The following is a 22,802-nucleotide window of genomic DNA, read 5'->3' as shown; positions in this document are numbered from 1 at the left end:
ATCGTGAGAAGTTGGGACTAAGAAAATTCAAATTGCAAGTTAATGGATTGAGGGTTTGGGTCTTTTGGGGGATTCTTTCTGTGTAAATGAAGCACACTTGCCAAAGTATTCTGAAATCTGAAAAAAATTTCATCTCTCTACCTTACTTCCCTCAAAACTGCCTCTGGATCCAAAGACTGTGGATTTCAGGCACTCCAAACCCATCAGACTGCCATCTAATCAGTGCTTGCAAGCTGCACTTATGAGACAGCACCTGGCAAAGTGAATCCCATTTTACAGGCATCCCACACAGCCATGCAGGGAAAGTAAATGTCAACTGCAGGAAACAGCTGCAATATTTAAGACATATGACTTCTCAGAAATACCTAAAAATGTGGTGTGGGCAGCAAAACTTTTTTCTCTGCACAACACTCAGTTTGTATAATTTTAAAAGAAATGTGGTCTGAAGCCTAACAGAACAACTAAAATCCACTAAAAATGAAGTTTTACCTCTGGGTCATCTCAATATTAAAACATCCTAAAGGAGATGTGATTTCCCTCACCTGAAATCTTTACAGAGGCATCTCAATATTTATTCAAAACAACATATAACAAATTCAGGTCCTAAAAAACTGCATGTTTTTTTCCAGCCACACATTATTGATCCTGCTAAAGAAGTTGTGGCTTGGGTTATGCAGGACGTCAAACTACATGATTTTGAATACATTGACTTAATTCATTCAAATTACAGAATGCAACATCAAAATGGCAATCCAATTTCCCTTGCTCAGCAAGAATGTAATTAAATACTTTGAAAACAGTTTCTTAAGTAGACATCCACATACAGGGCAGGCAATAGTCCTGGAAAATAAAAATAAAGAAGTGTGCTATGTTTTAACTTTTACTACAGTTTTGAGAGAGAAATATAAATTTAAAAGAGTTGAATCATGTGACTAGCTCATTTGTTTCAGAAGCTCACCTGCACCTGCTCTTTTGTTTACAGCTTGAAGGCATCCAGAAGGAAAGCTGTCCAGGTAAAGAGTGCTACTCCCATGGCGGGGAAAAAATCCCACACAGTTACAATGTCTTGTTTTGCTGTTTGACTGCACTCATGATAAATTAAACACATATGAACAAATGTTTGTGTGTCTCGATGTCATCATTCCCAAAACTATCTTGAACAGCAGTGAAACTTGGCTAATTCCCCTCTCTACTCCTATTTTTCCTCCCCAAAAATTAAACTAATTCAAGTCAATTAAGTTTTCTACTGCCTATAAATTGTGAAAACCAAACAAATAGGTAACATCATGAAAATATGTTTACACCAGCATCCTCTGATTGAAGAAAATTCAATATTGCTTTACTTTTGAAATATAAAAACTGCCTTTCCCCCCACCCCATCAGCTTTAGTGTTAGTTAACCACTAAATTATGGTCCATTTGCTACCACCACCAATTGCAAACTGCTCTTCTAGTCATGACTGCAAATGATTGTCCCATCAATTGCTGCTTTTGAGGCTGTCAGCAGAGTTGTCAAAAGCATGGAATTGCTGTGTGAGACCCTCACAAGTGGCATCTCCTCTGATCTGTGGGACACCTCAATTCCAGAGCTGTCACAGAGCTGACACCAGCCCCAGTTCATGATGCTGCCCCATCTCCCTGGCTCGCTTACCTGCCCACCCTGCAAACAAATGGAGACGAGGAGGGAAGACAGGGAAGGGAGCAGCAGATACCACACTCATCATAATCACTATGATACACAGGAGAAGAAAATCAATTCCTCTTAATCGAATAGAATGACTTATTAAGGGTTATAAGTCCTAGCTGGAGAGCTCTACTGATTGGATTATGCTGGGAGAGAAATTAGCAATGAGCTCTTGAACTCTCTTTCCTTTTGTCTTCTGGCTCAGAGATGCTATTAAATTATTATCTTATGAGAATCTCAGTAAGCAAGTCATGCTCTGATCAGGGAGAAGAGCAGGAAAAAGGGGACTGAAAAGGTTGCTGAAGTGTTGACACACAGGGATGTGAACAAACAAAATATGCCCATCGCAGCATTCCTGACTCTTGATTGAAAGAGCACAGCAATGGTACCTGAGACAAACACTTGAGACTTCCCAGAAAAACCCTCTTCAATCCAGTACTGCCTCAGCCACTTGACAGACTGTTAAGGAATTGCTTTGATTGTGACATACCGCTACTGTGAATTAAAACTGTCTCAAAACCCAGTTTACAACAACTTCATTTAGGTTTTTTTTCCAGATTGTGTAATTGGTTAATCAAACATAAGTCTTTACAAATGCTATTTAAAAGATTAGGAGACAAAGCAAAGGTAAAATAGAGATGGAAAATAAATATTTAAGATGAGAACTGGCAAAAAAGAGTTTCTCTTTCCCTTGAAAACAGCAGATGGTTATCCTGCTATTTGGAGCCTACTGCTGGCTCTTAAGTATTAGAGTAAGATCTAACAAACCTAATAGGAAACCTGGGACTAGGGAGTTGGTGTTTTTAAACTGGAGACATATTCTGTCCTAGTTGTGGGCAGGACAGAGCTCATTGATGTACAGCAGTCAGGTGCAGTGGTGGCCACCTGTAACCTCAGCTGCTGGGAGGCTGAGCCCACTGGATTGCTTGAGCCAGGAATTCTGGCAATTCTGCTGAGTGGGCATGGCCACTCCTAAATGTTATCTAATGCCATCTTAGCTCAATGCCAGGAGGCTGGGCAAAGGGACTCTCACACTTCCCAGAATAAAGTTTCTTGGCTATTGTTTTTCACCACTGGGCTTGGAGAGTGTTTTGCATGTAAATCATCCTCTTTTGTTAGCACAATTTTTTGCTGTTACTGTTTGTTTTCTTATCTCATTGCTGTTTCCAGTAAATTGTTCTTAACTTACCCCTCCATTTTCACCACTGAGTCTCCAACTCTCAACTCCATCTCCAGAGCAGGAAGGGGTGGAGGAAACAAGTGAGCAGTGTCTACTTGGAGTACTCCCCACTTCATCTCTTTTGGGGCACTGAATTGGGGAGTATTACTCCTGAATCATGGCACATGCATAGAAATGATGCTTCCTTTGAATTTTCAAAGGAAATCATAGGAATTAATGGAATCACCGGAATTAATGGAAGTTCTGTGCCAGAAACCTCCAGGATCACTGTTACAGATGGAGGGAAGATGCACCATAGCTTTTATTACCAGCAGTAGGCCAGGCCATCCACAGTGCATTCCCACAGCAACATTCTATGGAAGCAAACGATACAGAGTCCATGCACATCAGCTAATGGCCTGCCTCACTAATCCTGAAGTTCTCTCAGCAGACAAATTCCAAAGGGGAAAAGCTTTGAGAAATATAAAATTTCATTCCTGCACTTCTTAGAACAGTCTTTTTGGAGTTTTAAGTTTTGTGCATTGATCCTATTCTAGCAGAATAGAAGTAAATTGAAAAGAGATGACAAGCTCTGGAACTTCTTTTGCTCCCATACCACAACAGCTTGTGCCTAACATTGGTGTACCCAGACAGTAGAAAACCAGGACTAGTATCTTCACAAAGCTGTACTGGTGGCTTTAATCACAATGATTTTGCTACTTACTATTAAATAAATATTATTGAATAAGGATTCAGAGATTAAAAAGAGAAGTTCTGCCACTTCCCAAAATGTCCTTACATTTGACCCCTAGGAACCCCAGAAACAGCAGTAACATCCCCGTGATAAATTATATTTTGTCATGCACCTTTGACCACCTCAACTGCTGCCTGCATGCTAATCCATCACTCTGGGAATTATTCAACCATTCCAGGCCCCTGAGCTCCAAATGACCACCCTGAGAACAAAGTTAAAATTGCTGGGAATAGCTTGTTCACCAGGGACTGAACACAAGTAACACTGATGAAATCCTCAGGGTATGTAACTGCTTAGGAGCTCAGGCTGGTAGTTCAACCCTGTAAAAATGGATGTCTTGGATGGATTTTGACAGCAAAGTGAAAGGGAAGTTACTGGTCCTAAGTATCTAGGTACTTCCACCTGCTCCAAAATCCTTCCTTAAGAAAGATTTGGCAAGAGGTATTCAAAGGATCCTGGGTCATAAAATGCTCATGTTTGGAAAGCAAAGGAAGGAATCAAGGCAAAGTTTCCGTCTTGGTTCCTTCCTTTACTTTCTCATCACAGCACTCACAAGAAACCATCCTGAAGGCAGAGCCAAACTTGGCTCTTTGGATGAAGTGATCACAACTTGACAGACAACAGAAATTACTCTTACCTTGGGAAAAAAGAGTAGACCGTGTTAAGATAATAACAATTATCTGGAATATAACAGATTCATATGTACCATATACATACATATACAAATTTACAAAAATGCACCAATACAAACACTTTTGCAATTCTTTCTCTTTAGTATTTCCTACTACTTTAATACCCTTACTAGTTAGTACTAACAGAAAATTAAAAACTATTGCAATTTGTCAAGATCTTCCTGCTCTACATAAACACAAAATTTTATGATCCATTCAATGATGATATTTACGGTTCACTCTGTTTTTAGATGTTACAGTAAATAAGGTTCCCCCCTACTGCATTGTTGAATGAATGCCAGCAACTGCACTATTCTGTAAGGAATAAGTGTACTTTCTCCTGTAAGGTTGGAGCCATAAGAATCATTTAACTCTCAGTACAAAACCAGTTCTGTCAATGTACTTGCCTTTGACACCTGTTAACGACTAAATCTATTTTGATTATAACTTCAAATATAACTTAAATCGACATATTACAGAAAAAGTTCTGTATTAATCAGAATGGCCAAGACCAGCACTCACCAATAAGCCTGAACTTGGATCACCTTATTGGTTTATTGTGCCAAATTCTTCAAGTGACTGAAGTTAGGAGCAAAAACTGATTTGCAATGCACATTATTATGTCATTACTAAAAAAATTGATACATTTTATTATTGATTACACAAAACTGTATCCTTGTCACCAATTAATCCTGTTTACAATAAATAGATCAAACAAATTGAATATAAAGCTGAACTGATTCTCACTTGTAGAATAATTTGAAGGGTGTAACTATAAGAACATATATATTAAAGAAATAAGAAAACCATGTCCATTTTTTAGATACTAAATGTAGGAATGCAAGACCAGCAAGTAGCTCCTTCTCTTTGCAGCTTCTGTGAAACTATTATTTGACTCCAGTAAATCTAAGTTCTCCCTCAACTAAAACTACATAGCTACACATGAATAAAAGTCCTGCTTTTACATTTTTCAGGGGTATGTTCATATAGGAAGCATATTTTCATAAAGCTTGCTCATCAAGTCCAAAAGAATAAACTGCTTAATAGCACGTCTATTATTAACTGAATTAAGACTATTTTTCCCAACATAAGATATTAAATATAGAATGAATGGGAAGAAAAAAATATATTGAAAAGAGTGTCTCAATTAAATTTCTTCTAAATTCATCTGCAAAATTGAGTTACAAATTAAAACTTAATTAAAGAAAGACCTGTCAGTCATTTTGGCACTTTCTTTCGGCCAACTTATCTGAGGCAGCTGCAAAACTACATTTAAGGGTCATATATTTTCTTTCAAATCAGCTTCCAAATGCATCTCAGAGAATGGGCCATGACAATGGTTTAAAGCTTTTTTCCCCTCTGCAGCTACAAGTCATCACAATGCTGACTCTAATCAGGTTACTCTGCATCTGTCTGCCACAAATAACCTAGTAACAACTAAATGGATTGCCATAAATCTTTCCATTAGAATTTATAACTTTATTAGCACAATATTTTTGAACTGATTGCATTACTTTGAAGAGCAGCTTTCATTTATTTTGTCATTTGGGGGTCAAATGTGTACAATGGCTGGAAGCTGAATACACAATAGGAAGCCTTACTCCAGCTCCACGGTGGTCTCCAGGATTTTCCTTCTCCAGAGACTACAGCCAATTTTTTTTAAAGGAACACTTTGTTTGCTGCGCTGAGGTTGAACCATGTGGCTGAATGTGACCAAGGTTCTTCATTCATGACACACAGGGGTCACACTGCCAGTTTTATGGCCCTGATAAGGCTTCATAAAAGTAATTTGCCATTGGGTAAGTTTTCAAAGGATTATACATCTTTCTTTTTGGTTTTCTTTAGAGCTGTTGAAATCCATGCCAAGGATGTGAGGATCAAGCAATATTCAATGATCCCAACCAATGTGGTTTGATTCATCAGTATCTTGAGGCTGGGGGAAAAAATGCAAAAGGCAGTTTTCTAAAAAAAATTTAAGTATTTCTTTCACTGTGGTTTAAGTACTCTGTATTTGCTGAACTACAACAATTCCAAACAGTATAGAGTATGGTTAAGAAGAGGAAATAATCTAAGCAGTTGACATAGATGAGTATAGTCCAGCATTTTGACAGCACTGCTATACAAACACAAATGCATTTATGTTGAATACATAGCCACACACACACCCAAAAAATCAAGGTACAGCTTAATTGCATTTTTTGTTTTAAGAGATGAACTTCTACAAATTTTAGACATAACAGACAAAATTTGAAATTTGGAGAAAAATGTAACTTGAAAATTCAAGAATGAAACTGTTATTAGGGTAACTGAAGCTAAAGGCACTTTCTTATCTGAGGACTGAAAAAAGATCAGGAGTTTCAGTGGAAAAGAGAACCTTCATAAGATGAAGGCTCAGAAATAGCCATACATTCCTTTGTGTTTTTTTCATTATTAAATGGGAGTCTGCAGAGTTCTGCAGGGTTGTTGGCATACATTGGATTATCTGGCAAGATCTGAGGATAATTTATCAGCTTTTACTGGCTGCTTAGGTGAAACTGTGAGCACAGACACAAATAACAGGTCATTCATTGCTGAGATGGAGGTGAAAGGTGCAAAACAGGCGAAAAATGCATGTACAGAGACACTATGTCTAACAAGGTGCTACAGATCATACCTAGATGCTACAGGAAAAAAGCAATTAGGTAGCCCACTTGCTAGAAAGGCATGGAGTCGTCAGTTTTGATTTTATTTCTTCCTTGCAAACACAGAAAATTTTGCACAAAGAGAAAGAAACCTTTCTAAGTAAATTATTACATAAAGAAACAGGTTTATTACAAACCTACCCCTGCCATACCCAAATTAAGAACAGATCTACCTAAGACTGTAACGTAGGAAGCGAATCTGCCCTGCTTTTTGTTCTGCTAACTTAGAGAATTTAAATGGAGGCTTGCAGCCTAAGACAGCATTCCAGAAAATGAATCAAGATTTGATATTCTATGAGCAATGTCATAACAGGAATCACGAGTGCCTCTCAAACATGCACGGCAACCAAAAGCCACAAAGAGCCAGAACCAGAAAATCACAAGGACAAATCACTCTCCTTCCTCCTTCCACATGTCTCTAACCTTTAACTGACCTTTCACCCAAAAGAAAATTTGTCCAGGATAGCCCAGGAATCTTGAACTAGCTCATTTCTTGGATGCTACGGAAGAAATATCAGTTGGTAGAAATCACACTGCATTAGTTTTCAAACTCATGTGCTATAAGGAGCCAGAATAACTTCTGGCTTATCCTTACACACCTTTCTTTTTCTGTTATGAAGTTTAGGAAAGAGCCTTTAAAAATTTTAAAGGGTTCAAAAAAAAAAATCTTTACCCACTAATAAAAACATGTAGTAGCAAGGTAATTATCTTCTACACTAGAACATTTAAATCTCTAAAGAAAATAGGAAAATGTATGTAAAGTAATATAATAAATGTTCATGTATTGTCTAAAAAGGACAATTTCTTGTAGTAAAACTGCTCTTCTGTTCAAAAGCATCTCTACAGGGATTCTTAAGGAAACAGAGTGGTTTAATTCCTTAAAAACCAGATAGGATAGACTAGGCCAGTTTTTCATTAAATTGCTCATAGTTTACATTTAAGGCAACATGGCTTGACTCTCCATTCCTGGTTCCTCTTCAGATTTGACTACACTCAAAATCCCACTCCCACTTGTGAGTGCACAATTCCCTGTGGCTCCTGCCTGGCCACCACAGAATGTCCACATTTCTGTCTGTGTTTCCCACATAGAACACAGGCAGTAGCGCAGCCTCATCCCAGCCTCCGAGCCTGAAACAGGGAGCAGAGCTAGGAAAAAGGAAATACAGGCCACCTGTGTCCAACTTTAAACCTGTCAGACATGGTTTGTGACATCATTTCACCAGACCATTGTGCTGTCAGGATAAGAGATCACAAGAATTTCTTGAATCTACTTTAAGGCTTGCAGTGTTAATAAAACACAGTATACTGAACAAAAACATGAGTTAGACCATAAAGCTTTCACACTCGTGGCATAAATTTGAGTTGTCTTTGTTTTTTCAGCTCTGAATCTAACATTGTAAGCACTGCATCTGCTTTTATGAAGCTTTCTGAATTTTCTTCTCACTATTTAATTAGGAAAATACATTAACAAACCTAGAATTAGAGTAATGATCATCATTGACCCCAACAAATTATTGTACAGAGCATTCTCTTTTTGAAAATAGCTTTCCTTCTTAAGCCCACCTAAGGCTACCTAAAAACTTTCTCAAAGCAAACTCTACAAATTCATAAGGATTTAAAAACTATTTCTCAATACAATGAGCATATTCAGTTTTAAGAAAACCAGACCAAACTTACATACCTAATTTCCCTCCTGTTTAAATTCCCTTTTTATTTAAAGCTAGAAGTTTCTATCAATTATGACTACATGTTTTAAAAAGCTTATTTTTAACTCAAGGCCATACTGCTGTAAAAGCAAGAAGTACTTAGTGTACCTAAAACCTCATTAGATTGATCTGTATTATCCTTAACCACTGAAATGGAAAACTAAGAATATTAATATGGCAGCTTTGACATCACAACAATTGATGCAAATTCTAGGGTCTAACTTGATAATTCCTGCATGCTTCCCCCAGTGAAAGAGCAGAACTATTGTCATATTCTGAGCATATGTGTAGTTTAACCTTACTTGGTTTTTATAACAGGGGATTCTGACAAAGAACTGGAATTCATTTTCTAAAATAACACATCTTATGTGTCAATAAAAAGAAACAAGAGCAGTCACAAGAATTAATGAGGCTGATTATAAGTCAGAGATCTCAAAAGGATATTATCAACTCTTAGCAAGTCAAATGTCAAACTTGGGCTAAAAGTCATTTCAAGTACTGCATACATTCTTCCACACTTTGGGATAATCCCCTCTAGATTAATGCCTTCTTATCATTTTTTCCCCTCTCAGTTTATTCAAAACACTTACCAAGTGAAAAACCAAGCAGGCAGTAAAAGCCAAGGTGCTTTTGCAGAAAGAAAATGAGCAGCCACAGCACGTGAACCCTCTCAGGGCTAAAAGAACAACTTGTGTATAAAGCCCTGCCTGTGGATGAACACTGATCAGATCCAGTTTTAAACTCATGAAAAAACTTACATCTTGAAACAAAATCCATTCATTGGCTGACTGATACAAGCACTGAATGTAAGGCCTGGACCTGATTTTAATTTCAGCACTAGTAATAAAACTGTAGTTTAATCCTCTGGAAAAAAAGAAAATCAATCAATTTACCTCCTCTCAAAGCATCTTTTCCCCTTGGCTGAACATGACATTAAAGGTTTCAAATGTCATACTTGTAAACTATGTGGAATTAAAAGATGTCTCTATGGAACTGCTACATTAAATGGATCTTAAAGCGGTTTATGATTCAAAAGAATGATAGGAATTAAGTACTAGAAAAACCTAAAAAGGAAAAAAAGGAAAAGAAACAGGCTCCTAAGCATTCCAGACATAAAACTCACTAGATAAAGAACTGTAAGAGTTAAGGATTACAACTCCCTGAACCTTAAACATTACATCCACTACAAGTGCCAACATTAACAATTCACTTCCATCAATATATTTGTTACAAGCTGGTTTAATGCCAACATAGAAGCTTTATTAGTCTTCAATTGATAAAAGCAAGGTTTCCCTCCAAACTCCCTCATCACATTTCATCATGTCCAATAGATTATAGATTAAAAGTCATATTTGCTCAAATCTACACACAGTCAACCCCCGTTCTGGCTCTGTTGTCTGGACCACTTTGTGCCTTAAAAATAATGACAACAAATAAACTTGAAACATCTTTGCTGTGTTAGATTTCACTTCACTACTGCAAACAGCATTATTCTCATCTTTGATGTCAAGAACCCAAGAGTATTAAATAAACTTGCTTCAACCTCAATGTAAGAATCATATTACAAGTGTCACAGGGAGGGGAAAAACCAAACAAAAACCCCAGCAAAAAACCAAAGCATTTTTGATATTTTTTCTTTGGGCTTTTTTTCCCCTTTTAATTTTCAGAATTTTCCTAAACATTAGAACCCAGGGTTTATTTCACCTGTTTTCTCAGTAAATCCTGTCCATTATTCCCTTCATATTTCTTATATAGTAGATGACATGTGTTTGGTATTTGGGCTAAGAAGCTGGTGCTATTTCTAGTATTAATGAACAATGTTTTCACTTCCTTTATTAAAGCTCTTACCATAAGATTGAATCACTTGGACATTTTCAACTGCTTTAAGTCAAGCAAGGAAGGAAGCAAGCAAGGAAGGAAGCAAGCAAGGACTGGATTTCATACCTCACTTTCTGACACAACGATTTTTTCCTTGTAGGTACACACAGGTTTTTGAAAACAAAAATATTAACATAGGAGCACCACCAACTGACTGATTCATAAATAAATGTTTTGTAACCTGGAAGTACAGTAGTGTGCTACCTCCAACAGGGCTTGCCCCAGAACTGGACTCCATAAAAATCCCCCTAATCTTAGATAGGCTGTCAGACAACAATAATGAGATTTACTGTGTAACAGAGATGAAATTAGGTCTCTAAAAAGATAACTGCTTTGATATTACTTCTACAGTTTCAGACTTCAAAAATTACTGCATATTTTCTGTCTTATGAGCGTCCAGTAGAGCTAAATCCAAAATTTCTTTCCTTCTGAAAAGCACTTTAATTTCTTGAAATACTCCAAGAAAAGACAAATATCAGTGCATTACAGCCTTGGAATTTACTATGTTTGCCACTGGCCTGAGAACACTCTTCAGCAGTTTTTTTATTAAGTGTGTTTATCAGCAAAAGAGATGATGCCCTTCTAATTTCTGTGACATCTGTCCTATCAATCCTGAGCACACAGTGCCAGCTCCTAGAGCCATGATCACACAGGTAGCCGAGCATGTTAGTGCTCAGGAAAACGTGGTATGAATTCTCAGATGATGAACTGTGCTAAGGCTGCATGTCAGAGGTGATGAAACTGATAATCCATCAGTAATTTTCTAACCACCCCAACATCTCTGACCCATTGAACTAAATAAATGTATTTAATCACTGACTAGTCAACTGATCAGAAGGTGCCACAGGGTGAAATGAGTGTCTTGACAAAGGGAAGACAGGCACTACTAAACCACTGCCACAACAAGCATATCTTATCTCTGCCACAGTTTACCCACACAGAGATTCAATATAAACCATACTACAGAATAAAATTTTTGTTTACAACAAAATACAAAACTGATCTCCTAAGATTATCCTTAAGAAAATAATTCTGTCAACGGGTTCCAGACTCTCTTCTTGTAAACAGATTAGGTTAAAACCACAAAACAACCCCAACCCTCCAATCACTTCTGATGAATCATAGCCCAAATAACAATACAAGCAAAGGATGCTGCTTCCACAGAAGGTTTTTCAGCACCTTTCTGATCTGACTGTTGCCAGCTTCGTGACTAAGAAGAATGGCAGGACAAATCTCACACCCTTCACAGAAGTCTTAAGCAAACTTTTCTTGGCACACAAAAACCTGATTGCATAGAAAGTGGTGCTTTCCCCAGGTGCTCCTCTGGCAAAACAACATGCCTGCCCAGCACTGGGTTATTAATGCCTCATTCTCCTGATGTTCTGTGTTGGCAGCCATGACAGAAGGCTTTGAACTTGTTTATTCACACTTGTTTAATCCTGTCTCCACACAGCACATCACAGCCTGTGGGGCCTGGAAGATGGATGAGTGAAACCAAGGCCACGAGGGGGTCAGGGTCAGGGTTGTCTCTGAATCTCAATAACTCCATCACTCACTGCAGCAGGCACTTCAGAGGTCACCTCAGCCGAGGAGTTTGGGATGGATGTGCAAAACAGCTGGCACAAGCACACACAGATTCCCTGCAGTTGATGCTACACATGGAAGCAAGGATAAATCCTTACTCTCACGGTGCCTTGAGCTGGTTTTAGTCTACTTGGTTGCAATAAGAAAAAGAAAAAAGGAAAAAAAGTTTCTTTAAAAATAGCTGGCGGGCATCAAGCAGCAGCACACAGGCAAAAGGAAGAACTGCTAAAAAAATCAGAAAATAAATTTGCCACTTTAATATTGCTGCTGTAACTAAGAGAAAGGAGCAAAAAAAGCACACGATGTTGCAGACTAGCTCTAGTACACAGTGACAGTGGAGGGCAATGCATTTCATCCCACTTGCATTGTGACACACTGTGCCTGACAAAGAAGCTTCTTTGAAGCACAGACAGCACAGATGACACCAACTCCTACTCTGTCCATTGATCAGGAATTTTAATGTGCACCAATGCTAAATCCTAATTTTTAAAAGCTTTATGTTTAGAATATATGTGTTTCATATATATACATATTTCATGCATATATATATACACACACACATATAGTTTTATATATTTAAAATTAAATATCTTACATACAGTAATTAAATACCTGTATACTGCTCAGGTCCTAAACAATACTGACAATATTCAGGATAATTTGAGAGTTTTTATTCCCATAACTTTAGCAAATAATTATGCTGTTTATAACTATAGTGCACACTATATTCTGTTTGTTCACCTGTTCTGTTTGTCACTGACAGGAACTTCATCACACACTGATACAAAAACGTTCTTTTCTTATAGCTCTGAACTTGTGCTTTCTACAGCAACCTCATAATAAACCACCCTGCAAAAGTGAAATTATTTCCAAGAGAGGTGGAAATGAGTATTACTAGCTATCTATAAGCGCATGTGCAGCACTGCAATTAAAAGCATAAATTTGATCCAACCAAGTTCTCATTTTTCAGAATGCAGATGTATAATGAGAAAAGTGACACAAACTTAGATCTGCACATATGCACCCAAATGTATTTATGATAGCCAGTCAAAATATTTTGATTAATAGGAAAATTAGCAGGTGAATTATATAAAGAACAGTCAAAGACAAGTTTTTATTCTAGCATGAGAAAACAAGCCCTTATAATCTGACCAAGCTATTTGAGAAGAAAATCCAGATAAATAAGAAAAACAATAACAGGGCTCAGTCCCAGTCTCTTCAAAAAATGTAAAAGCATAGGCTGCAGTGTAGACATCACTTATACTAATGACAATGGCAGGGAAAGATGTAGTTCCACAAAAATTTGCAGATCTATTTTTTATGCCTTTTTTTTCTTTGAGGGAGGGTAGTGGAACAGCAGTTATTAGTGATCAAAAGATTTTTTTTTTCAGATGGTTGGTTTACTTTTTGAAGCATTTCTCTAAGATAGCAATTTCTTAAAGACAGAAGGGAACTTTTTTGTGAGGATTGCTGCAACTTCTTTCCCTACGGTCCATTTTCTGAAAAGTTTATTTCTATTAAGTGCTCCCAAGGAGAAGGGTGGGAAGAAGGGAGTCATATTTCCACAATTTTCAATAAGACTGATACAATCAAGGTTTATATAACACATACAAATATCTATTAATAAAGTCCAAAATTTGGAGTAGCTGATATATTCAGGATCAGATATGGCTCAAATGGGAACACAATCTTAATAAAAGCATGAAGAAAGTCACCTGTCTTTTTTATAGTAGGCAGAAGAAGGCAAATAAAATGAAGAATATCCCTCATATTTTTAGATATCATACTACCAATCAAAATATTTGGCTTCTGTCCGTGGTTGGGCAATCAACATGATACATGGCTTCAAAGAGATGGCTCTGAGTCTCAAAGAAAACATGACTGATGTTCAGTATTGCCACCAGTGACTTCCACACAGGCATCTGTGGGAGAGGAATTTACAGGTCTGCAGCAGGTAATTAAGTTACTTCTGCAGTGCAATAAGAATTGTATATGCTAAGGGAGGGACCTGGAGCTCTAAGGTACAAATCTTCCATGTTTTCAATCACTTTTCCCAGCTGAGTCTCCAGACTGCAGGCTACTTAACTTCTCCTCCAACAATCTGAACGAACAAGATTTAGACTACTTGAGGAAAATGTGACTCTAGTTGCTGATTTTAAGTTTGAAGCATAAAATATAAAAATGAGAAGACAGAGTTAGAAAAAATGTAAGTGGAACACAAAAGTAAATACTTTCTGAAAACAAATTCAAGTTAATTTCTTTTTGCCATTTACTGATGCTTTGCTAAAAGAAAAAGCATTCTGACGAACACTGTAAAGCTTTAACTTTCCAGTTTGCTTCAACCCCAAACAACACCCAGACTGCTTTCCTGCGGGCTTTGTTATTGACTTAATTTTAAAACCTTCTAAACACTCTGTACTTCAAGAGAAAAGCAAGGTGCACAAAAACAAAGGAAGCTTAACTCTATGCAAGCATCTTTTTCCTAAAGAGAATCTTACAGTAAAGATAGCACACATCTCCGTGGCTGAGGTGACAGTGTTCCACCCAGATGCTATCAACCACTCCAGGTTTTCCACTACATGTGCCTTTTCTGGATTCCAGCCAAGAAAAATAACTATACCTGTCCAGAAACCATGATGTGAATGTGCCATTTAAAGTGCTTAACTTCAAACATATGAGCTTGAACACCTTGTGTGTTCTCTAAATCAGTGGTTTTTTTACTATCCAAGACGAACCATTGCACTAGATGGACCAACTGGTGAGACCCAGTGGGGTCATTATGCCATTGCTTCCCATGGGAAATAAAAGACATAATATGTGATTACCTCAACAGTGCTGCTCTGGAGAAAACACAGGAATTGTCACATTCTAAACACACCCAAAGATTTGGCATTCATCACTGCTAAAACATAAAAATTATCACCCTACTATCTGTCAGCTTTATGAGATGGTAACAGTCCGCAGATGGGGAATTTCTGTATACATTATGACCTGAAAAATAATTCCAAGCTCAGCCAGTACAATTTCTTTTGCAAGATTGTTGCTCAATTTATCCCCTTTAAACTGGGGATGTTTTTCCTCTGGTTCTCATGAATGGTTTGTTTTGAGATACAACAGAAAGAAACTACTTCCTTCCCACAATTAATGCTTACATGTTCTCAGCCCTGCTGCGTTGGTAATCTCCCCACAGGCTGACAGAAACTTGTTTCCTTCTCATTTATTTCATCAAATGATTTTGCATATCAAGTGAGCAACAGGCAGGTTTGAGTCCAATTAGTAGAAGAGAAGTCCTCCAGCAAGATGCAGGTGGTTTAAGGAACTGCCAATTTTGAACACCAAGGCCAACATCTATTTTGGCATACAAGATCAGTCACTGAACCCAGCAGGGCCCAACAGGAGGATCATTAGATGGGAAGAATGGGATGACACTGAAAATTAGTATAGGAGACACTAACTGAAGTGGAATAACAGCAAGTGCAAGGCCATGTTCTCTCAAACCCATCACAAGGAAGTTCATGGCACAGTAGAGCTCATCTGTTACACATCACAGAGGAAGAGAAAGATCTGTGTCTTATTAGTAGAGAATCACTGTGAGTTACCAAATGCTTATGGAAAGTTAAACATGATCACAGGACTGATCGATCAGGGAACAGTGAAGGCAGTTATTAACATCAGTTCATCGTGCACAGCATGCAAGTCTTGAAAGATTACATCCAATCTACCCACTCATGTCTCAGAAAGCACATGCAGACTAGAACAGGTGATGAATGACTACTAGGATCAAGCAAATATTTTGCAAATAAATTAATGAGCTTTTTTTGTTTCACTTAGCAATAGTGGAGATGAGGAGTGACACCACGGTGGTCCGTAAATACAAAGGAGAGAAAACAACTACAGAAAAACCAGATCACAGAATAGTTTGAGAAGAAATGAACCTTTTAATGCCATCTAGTCCAACCCCCCTGCAATGAGTAAGGACATCTTCAACTTGATCAGGCTGCTCAGAGCTACATCCAACCTGACCTTGAATCTGACCTGGTTCAGGGTTTTACCACCTCCACAGCAAAAAACTTCTTCCTTATATCTACTCTTGATCGACCCTCCCGTGGTTTAAAATCATTACCCCTTGTCCTAATGCAGCAGGCACTGCTAAAAAGTCTTTCCCTATCTTGCTTTTAAATCCCTTGTAAGCAATGAAGGCTGCTATAAGACATCCCCAGAGCCTTCTCTTCCCCATGCTGAACAACCCTAATTTTCTCAGCCTTTCCTCATAGGAGAGGTGCTCCAAAATCACAAGAACTAGCATAAATCAGGCATGTTTCTGTTTACACTGGAAACACAAAAATTATTTTTCTCACAGTTAGAATACGTAAGTTCCAAGACAGGCTTTCAACAGAAACGGAAAGGAGCAAGCTTGAGGATGAAGGGAAGGCAATCAAACTGCTTTTCAGACTGCAGCTTGAAACGTTTCTGAACAGAATTACAAAGTACAGCTGGGTAGAGTACAGGAACTCAGCGATCCAGGACTCCCAGTTCTTTACAGCTCCACATCCCTTTGTACAGTGGCAAACAGATCTGTGAGACAGCAGAAAGTGACAGTGCACGCCTCCCTTCTCTACCACAATGAAGCCATTTCCCAACCATCAGTACACATTCACATCACTGCCACTTGAAATATTCAAGCAAGAAGAGTGGAACAAAACCACCACTTCATTTCCCACATAAATTCCATGTATTAGAAACTTACATGAAGTATAAAAATCTGTGGGAACTTATCAAGTAGCACCAAAGCTATGATGAAATTTTAGTCCTTTAAGCGTAAGAGCAAGGGAAGCTCATGTCTGAACAAAGACAGGGGGAAAAAAAAAGAGGAGGTTAAGGATTCCTTCAAAAAATGGGGTGATTATCAGAATAAAAAATCTATATCAATATATATACATAGAGACAAAGATGTGTATATGTAAAACATCAACCTCATCCTGATAATTACTGTTAATTACCACAGTACTGAACCTTGTTAGAATTAAGATGACAACAAATTTGCCAAGTCATAGTCTGAGCACTGCTTCAAATAAGTACTTTTTTAAACCTGACACTAAAGAATAATACATCATGGATGAAGCATATGCCAATAGCTAATATTTCAATTAACATTCAAAGAGTGCTTATTGGCTCCTGAGCAAATAGAATAGAGTTGTAAAAATTCAGTGTTATCTTGTTCTCCTTCACTTCCCATATGAACTAAAAATCAGAGAAATGTCAAGCCAAAAAAAAAAAAATCAGCACATGATGATGCACCCACTGACAGATCAATCAGGAGCTGATTTCTTTCAAGTTTGTCTGAAGTCTTCTGTGAAGTTGTTCCTTAGCTGTCAACATTTTCTAAGGTAGTCCATTCAGAGAGATATAAATAGCACATTTGATTTAAAAAAAAAATAAAATAAAATCAAAGTTAAGGGGAAGAAAGAAGTCGATAAAAATCAAGTGAGGAATGGGCAAGAAATTATTAGAAGCAGAATCAGATCAACTTCAAATACCTCCTAAAAATGAATTATAAGAAGACCACAGCATGAAAAATATCAGAAAAAGGAGAAGAAAAATAAGGCCTGGAGAAACCTTCAGGCATGGTACAGCTTGATATTATGAGTGATCGAATTTTAAATATCTTTGGATTTACTTGAAATGTAGGGAGTCCTTTGCGCTTTTAGCCTTTAAGTCTGCAAGCCCAGGTGGAGTTCAATGGCTAAGAAGTGAAGATGTAAAAATGTGACAACTTGTCTAATCCTAATGGATGATGGTGGGAAGTACTGCTTGTGCCCACATGGAAGGCATCAATGCTGCAGCACAAACTTAAACAGTTTGTGTGAAATGTGTCAGCAACAGAATCTAGGTTGTCCTGATGAAGAGTACCTCTCCCATAAAAATCCTAGTTCATTCTGGCCATGAACAAAACTCACACCTTCTTAAATATGTAGCTTTTTTGTCTCAGGTGAAATCAGAAGAAATAAAACCACTCAAAACCTAGATTACTAAAGTAAATAAGCAGAACTAATTTTTTTTTTTTGGCTCAAAGAAAACTTTGCAATAGGATATCAAGTCAGGTTTTGGTTTATCTGATGTGTCCTCACTCATTTATATTTAGTAACCTCTTTAATTTCTGAAAGTGACTGAGAACTACTGCCCTATACAGAAATGCAATTTTATGCAATGTTGTCAAATAATGGTGTTCCCACTGGTTTCATCCTAATCCACAAGAAAAGTCCACAGAAATTGCTTATGCAAGCTTCAAAAGTACAGAGAAGGTTTAAGGTATTCACACCATCTTACAAAAATCTACCTTTCCCCAGATTATGTAATCAGATACAATTTTATCTGTTCTCCTCCACAAGAGGAATTTACTTTTCCTTAAGCATGCTGTGATAGTAGCCATGATTTGTTCAATTTCTTCTTAGAGAAAAATTATGATGAGAAAAGGCATGATGCTTTTCAGCGTCCTGATATTGCTCATAGACCAGACCACAGTCTCCAGCATTCCAATTTCTACAATGATTATTCTGTTGTGATGAGAGCAGAAGAGTGCCAGCTCAGACAGAAAACCTTTCATACTCTGCTTGGAAGGATGAGGGAGAGACATATAAGTAACAGGACATGCTCTCCACATGTGAAAGTAACACCTCAGAGCAAATCAGACTTCAAAATTACCAATAACAAAATTAATAATGTGTTACTATCATACATCAAACAGAAACTAGATGGAAAAAACCATCCACCCATTTTACAGTCACATACACTGTGCTATTCTTTCACTCTGAGTATCTCATAGGAAATTATTAACTCCATTATTATGAACACATTGCAGCCTCTTGCACATGCTCCAGCAAATAGCCATTAGCATTATGATGCAAAGGTGATTGCATAGCATATATTTTATATCTCTCAGCCTTTATTCACTGAACACTTCAATATATCTGGTTTATTTGTAGAATTACTGTCTCCCATGTTTAAGATGCGGCTTTGGCTTGCTTTGCAGAACACCTATGACTTCATGCTAAACTCAGTGTACTTCTATAACCTCTCTTGTTACAGATAAAAACATAATTCAGTGTTGACTCTAACACAAACAGGATCATTATGTTTAGAGAGTGTTCCAAAGCCCGCTATCCAAGCAATCTATGGCATATAAATAATGCAAGACCTCTTCTTTCTCCAAATGACTTCAGTTCAAGCAGAGACTCAGAAAGATGGAGGCCCAAATTTATACTGCCATTACAAAATTCAATCTATTTCTGGTTCTTCAATTGAATTATGACTCAGAGGCTTCCACTATTTTCTGCACCAATCCATATGCTCCCAACCCATGCAGAAAAGAATCCTATTTGTGAGTATTCCTGAGCTTTATTATTATTACATTAAAATGGCAGCAAATCCCAACTAATCTGAAAAGCTTCATGTTTGCTTTTAAAGGAAAGTAAGGTAGAAAATGGGTCTTATTTCCCCTCCCCCCTGACCTCTGAACCACAACCTCCTCGCCACTAAAGCGTTCAACACCTCATTTAATGTCTCCTCGCTGCATTGGCAAGGCGCTGCAAAAGGGAAAGGGGAAAAAAAAATAATCTGGGGACTTCATCAATTTTTCATGAATTTTCATTTAGGCCAGAGCCCCCTGTAACAGTGGTCGATAGATCAAGCTGCTGTCACGTATTTAACACCTGGAGCTCCAGCTGCTGTCCCCGGGGGCTGCCGCTGACTGCGGCTGGGGCAGAGCGGCCCGGGCAGCGCAGGGACCCCGGCGCTCCCAGCTGGAACCCCAGCTACCCTCGCTGCTCCTGCAAATGTGCTTCCCGATATTCCCGCCGGAAAACCCCACAGCCCAGCTTCCATCGCCTCAACTAAAGCATGGGTAAAAAAAAAAAAGTGCTTTTACTTTAAGACTTCTAGCATTCCAATACGAAACAGTTTGGTGAAGGATCAAACTATTTCAAGCCTACTTCTAAATTCTCCCAAGAAAATCTGAACATCAACACACATGTAATAATGCCAACCCTTGTTCAATTTCAATTAAAAACAATTTAAGGACAAAATCTAAAGAAAGATGTTTTACTCTTTTGAATACAACTCCTCACAGAGGTTTTAAGGCTAGAACATCTGGTTTTAATGATTTAACCGTAAAACAAAAACACTACATGAGAATTTGCCACATACAATTTGGAAGACTTCTTTGGTAGTATCTGGAGTATTTTTTCCTTCTGAGGAAGCTCCTACAGAAGAATTAATCTTCACAAAGCACACCATGAATTAGTGTCTTAAAACAAATAGAATAAGTCATATCTATCCTAAACTGTGCCTTCAAATAATAACTCTTTCTTCTAAATACCAACTATTTCTTCTTAAATGTCTTCAAGAATGAAGATATTTTAATTAAAAGTAAAAATGTTCTAAAAGCATATTCAGTATGTTAATGACAGTTTTCAAAGTAACTTTCCAAATCATAGTTCTTCACAGTTTTACTGGCATGCACAATTTTTTTCTGAGGATACACATTAGTACAAAAACACCTGTCCTGGACTGTATGCATGTGCTCTGAAGAGGCATGGATCTAAAAGTATACCTAATGTGGTTTTTAGGGGCTGGTACCTAAATTCTTGTCTGGGAAAGGTGTAAACATTTACTCAACCAATAAGAGCTTAGGGTTTTCAGCAACTTGAAAAAACTCATTCCTTAAAAAAACCAAAGGGCAAAATGACTGTGTTCAAGATGATTTGAACCTCTCTGTGTCGCAGCTGAACTTAACTTCTGTCTTTACACATAAATATGGATACATCTTTGAAAGAAGACTTTCAATCCCACTCCTTTTATGGCAGGTACTCATGGAGGTAAAAAAAAAAAAGAAATAAAAGAAAATAAATCATAATTAACACTGTTTATCATATTGTTGCAGAAACACAAACACATCTAACTTACATAGAAACCCAGTAGATATTTCTTCATAAATCATTCAAAAGTTGCAAGAACACATTATTAGCAACTGCCAATTTAATAAGCAAAGTAAAACAATTACAGTTTTTTACTGTAAAACACACTCAAGCATTTCAAACCGGTGAAAAGCCTCAGTTTGGCTGTCATGGCACTCTCTGAGGCCACCTACATTCAGATAAGAATCCAGAACCCTGTTGACAGCAGAAGACAGCCTCCCTGTTCCTGGTGATGAAAAGAGCTTGGCTGGGTGTGGAAAGGAGAGTTTTCAACACCCCGACAGAGAGCACGAGCCAGGCTGGATCGTGTGCATTCCCACGGACAGGGCTGCAGCATCCAGGCAGGAGCTGAGCACCGGGGAATGGGGACTCACTGCTGACAGCAGCCTGTCACCAGGAACTCATCTCCTGAGCCTGCAAGGAGGCTGATACAGACCTGCCCATCTTCCTCAGCCCACAAACGCTGACACCAGAAACACAAGGAAGAGACTCCAACTGTTCCCTGAATGCCACTCGAAAACCTGATTTACAACCAAAACCCCAGCAAAACTGTAGTTTTGCTATCACCTTCCAAAGGATGCCTTTGATACACACCAAGCACTGCCATGCGCTTTGAAAAATTACAGCAGAATTGCTAAAATTAAGTAAACAAGCAGTGTATGTAATTATTTACATGTTTCTTCTTTGATGAAGACCATTCTGTAATTGCAGCCATGGCACTGTTCAAGGAAGGATAAAGCACTGTTGAAGTGAAATAGGAGAACCTGCTTTAGACTACTAAACCATTTAATTGGGGGGTTCAGGAAGTTAAATTTCAAAGCTATGGAAACAGTAAAAGTACAATGTTATCACAAAACGTCAGCCATGGTTTCAGATCTCAGTTTCACATTTGCATTGCTCCTGCCATAAAACAGCTGACAAAGTAGAACAGCTTTATTGTTTTTAAAATTTTCTACTATCTCCCATGGGACTCATGCCTGACCTGCCACCAGCTGCAGCATTTAAACTCCAAAATGGAGGATGGTGTAACAAGAGTTTGCAGCAGTCAATAAAGTTAAGGTGAGTGAAAACTGACAAGATATAGAGCACATTTAAATTTCAAAATAATCATTCACTTCAATATGATGACTCAAGGTACAACTGGAACAATCCTTTGAACTTCAACAGGAAATCCTGAATCTCAACAGGATTAAAATAAAGATTTCAAGTGTTTAGGTCACACTTAAAATTTCTCAACAGTTAAAACACATGTACAAAACCACAAATAATCCAGTAAATTTATCTAGTAATACTCACCCATATTTCAGCCCTCCTTAAGCTGGTTTCTCCTCTACTCCCAAATACCAACCAAAATTGAAAAGCTTTCTGCGATGCATTCACTGGCACATTTACTTCTGCTTTGATAGTGTGCCAAAACTGTTTTCATTTTTTGTTTGACACAGTTTTGAATCTAGGTTACTACAGGTGAAATGCAGTGAAAATGTCTGTTCTACTTGCCTTATTCTGCCATTTAAATATTTCAAAAATGACATTTTCTGCAATTTCTGAGAAAACAGAATCCTCAAGATCACACCATATTAGCTAAGAAAGTGGTGCATTAGGTGCTGCATTAGGAACACAGATCTCTTGTATGCTTCCTCCCTTTAAACATACCATCTACTGTGGACTTAAATCCATTCTTTAACACCTAAGCAATACATATTTGTTCTAGAGC

At 37.8% G+C, this 22,802-nt stretch overlaps 1 protein-coding gene across 4 annotated transcripts in view; it reads right to left on the bottom strand.

The window, feature by feature from the left end:
- ROBO2 (roundabout guidance receptor 2) overlaps positions 1-22,802 on the bottom strand; it is a 1,045,391-nt gene that overhangs the window by 375,326 nt on the left and 647,263 nt on the right. The gene's annotated exons all lie outside the window — the stretch shown is intronic.

The sequence above is a fragment of the Zonotrichia leucophrys genome, chromosome 1 (genome assembly GCF_028769735.1).
Source record: "Zonotrichia leucophrys gambelii isolate GWCS_2022_RI chromosome 1, RI_Zleu_2.0, whole genome shotgun sequence".
Lineage (NCBI taxonomy): Eukaryota > Metazoa > Chordata > Aves > Passeriformes > Passerellidae > Zonotrichia > Zonotrichia leucophrys.
Note: the sequence above shows the minus strand (reverse complement) of the source record. Positions and strands in the feature narration are given on the sequence as shown.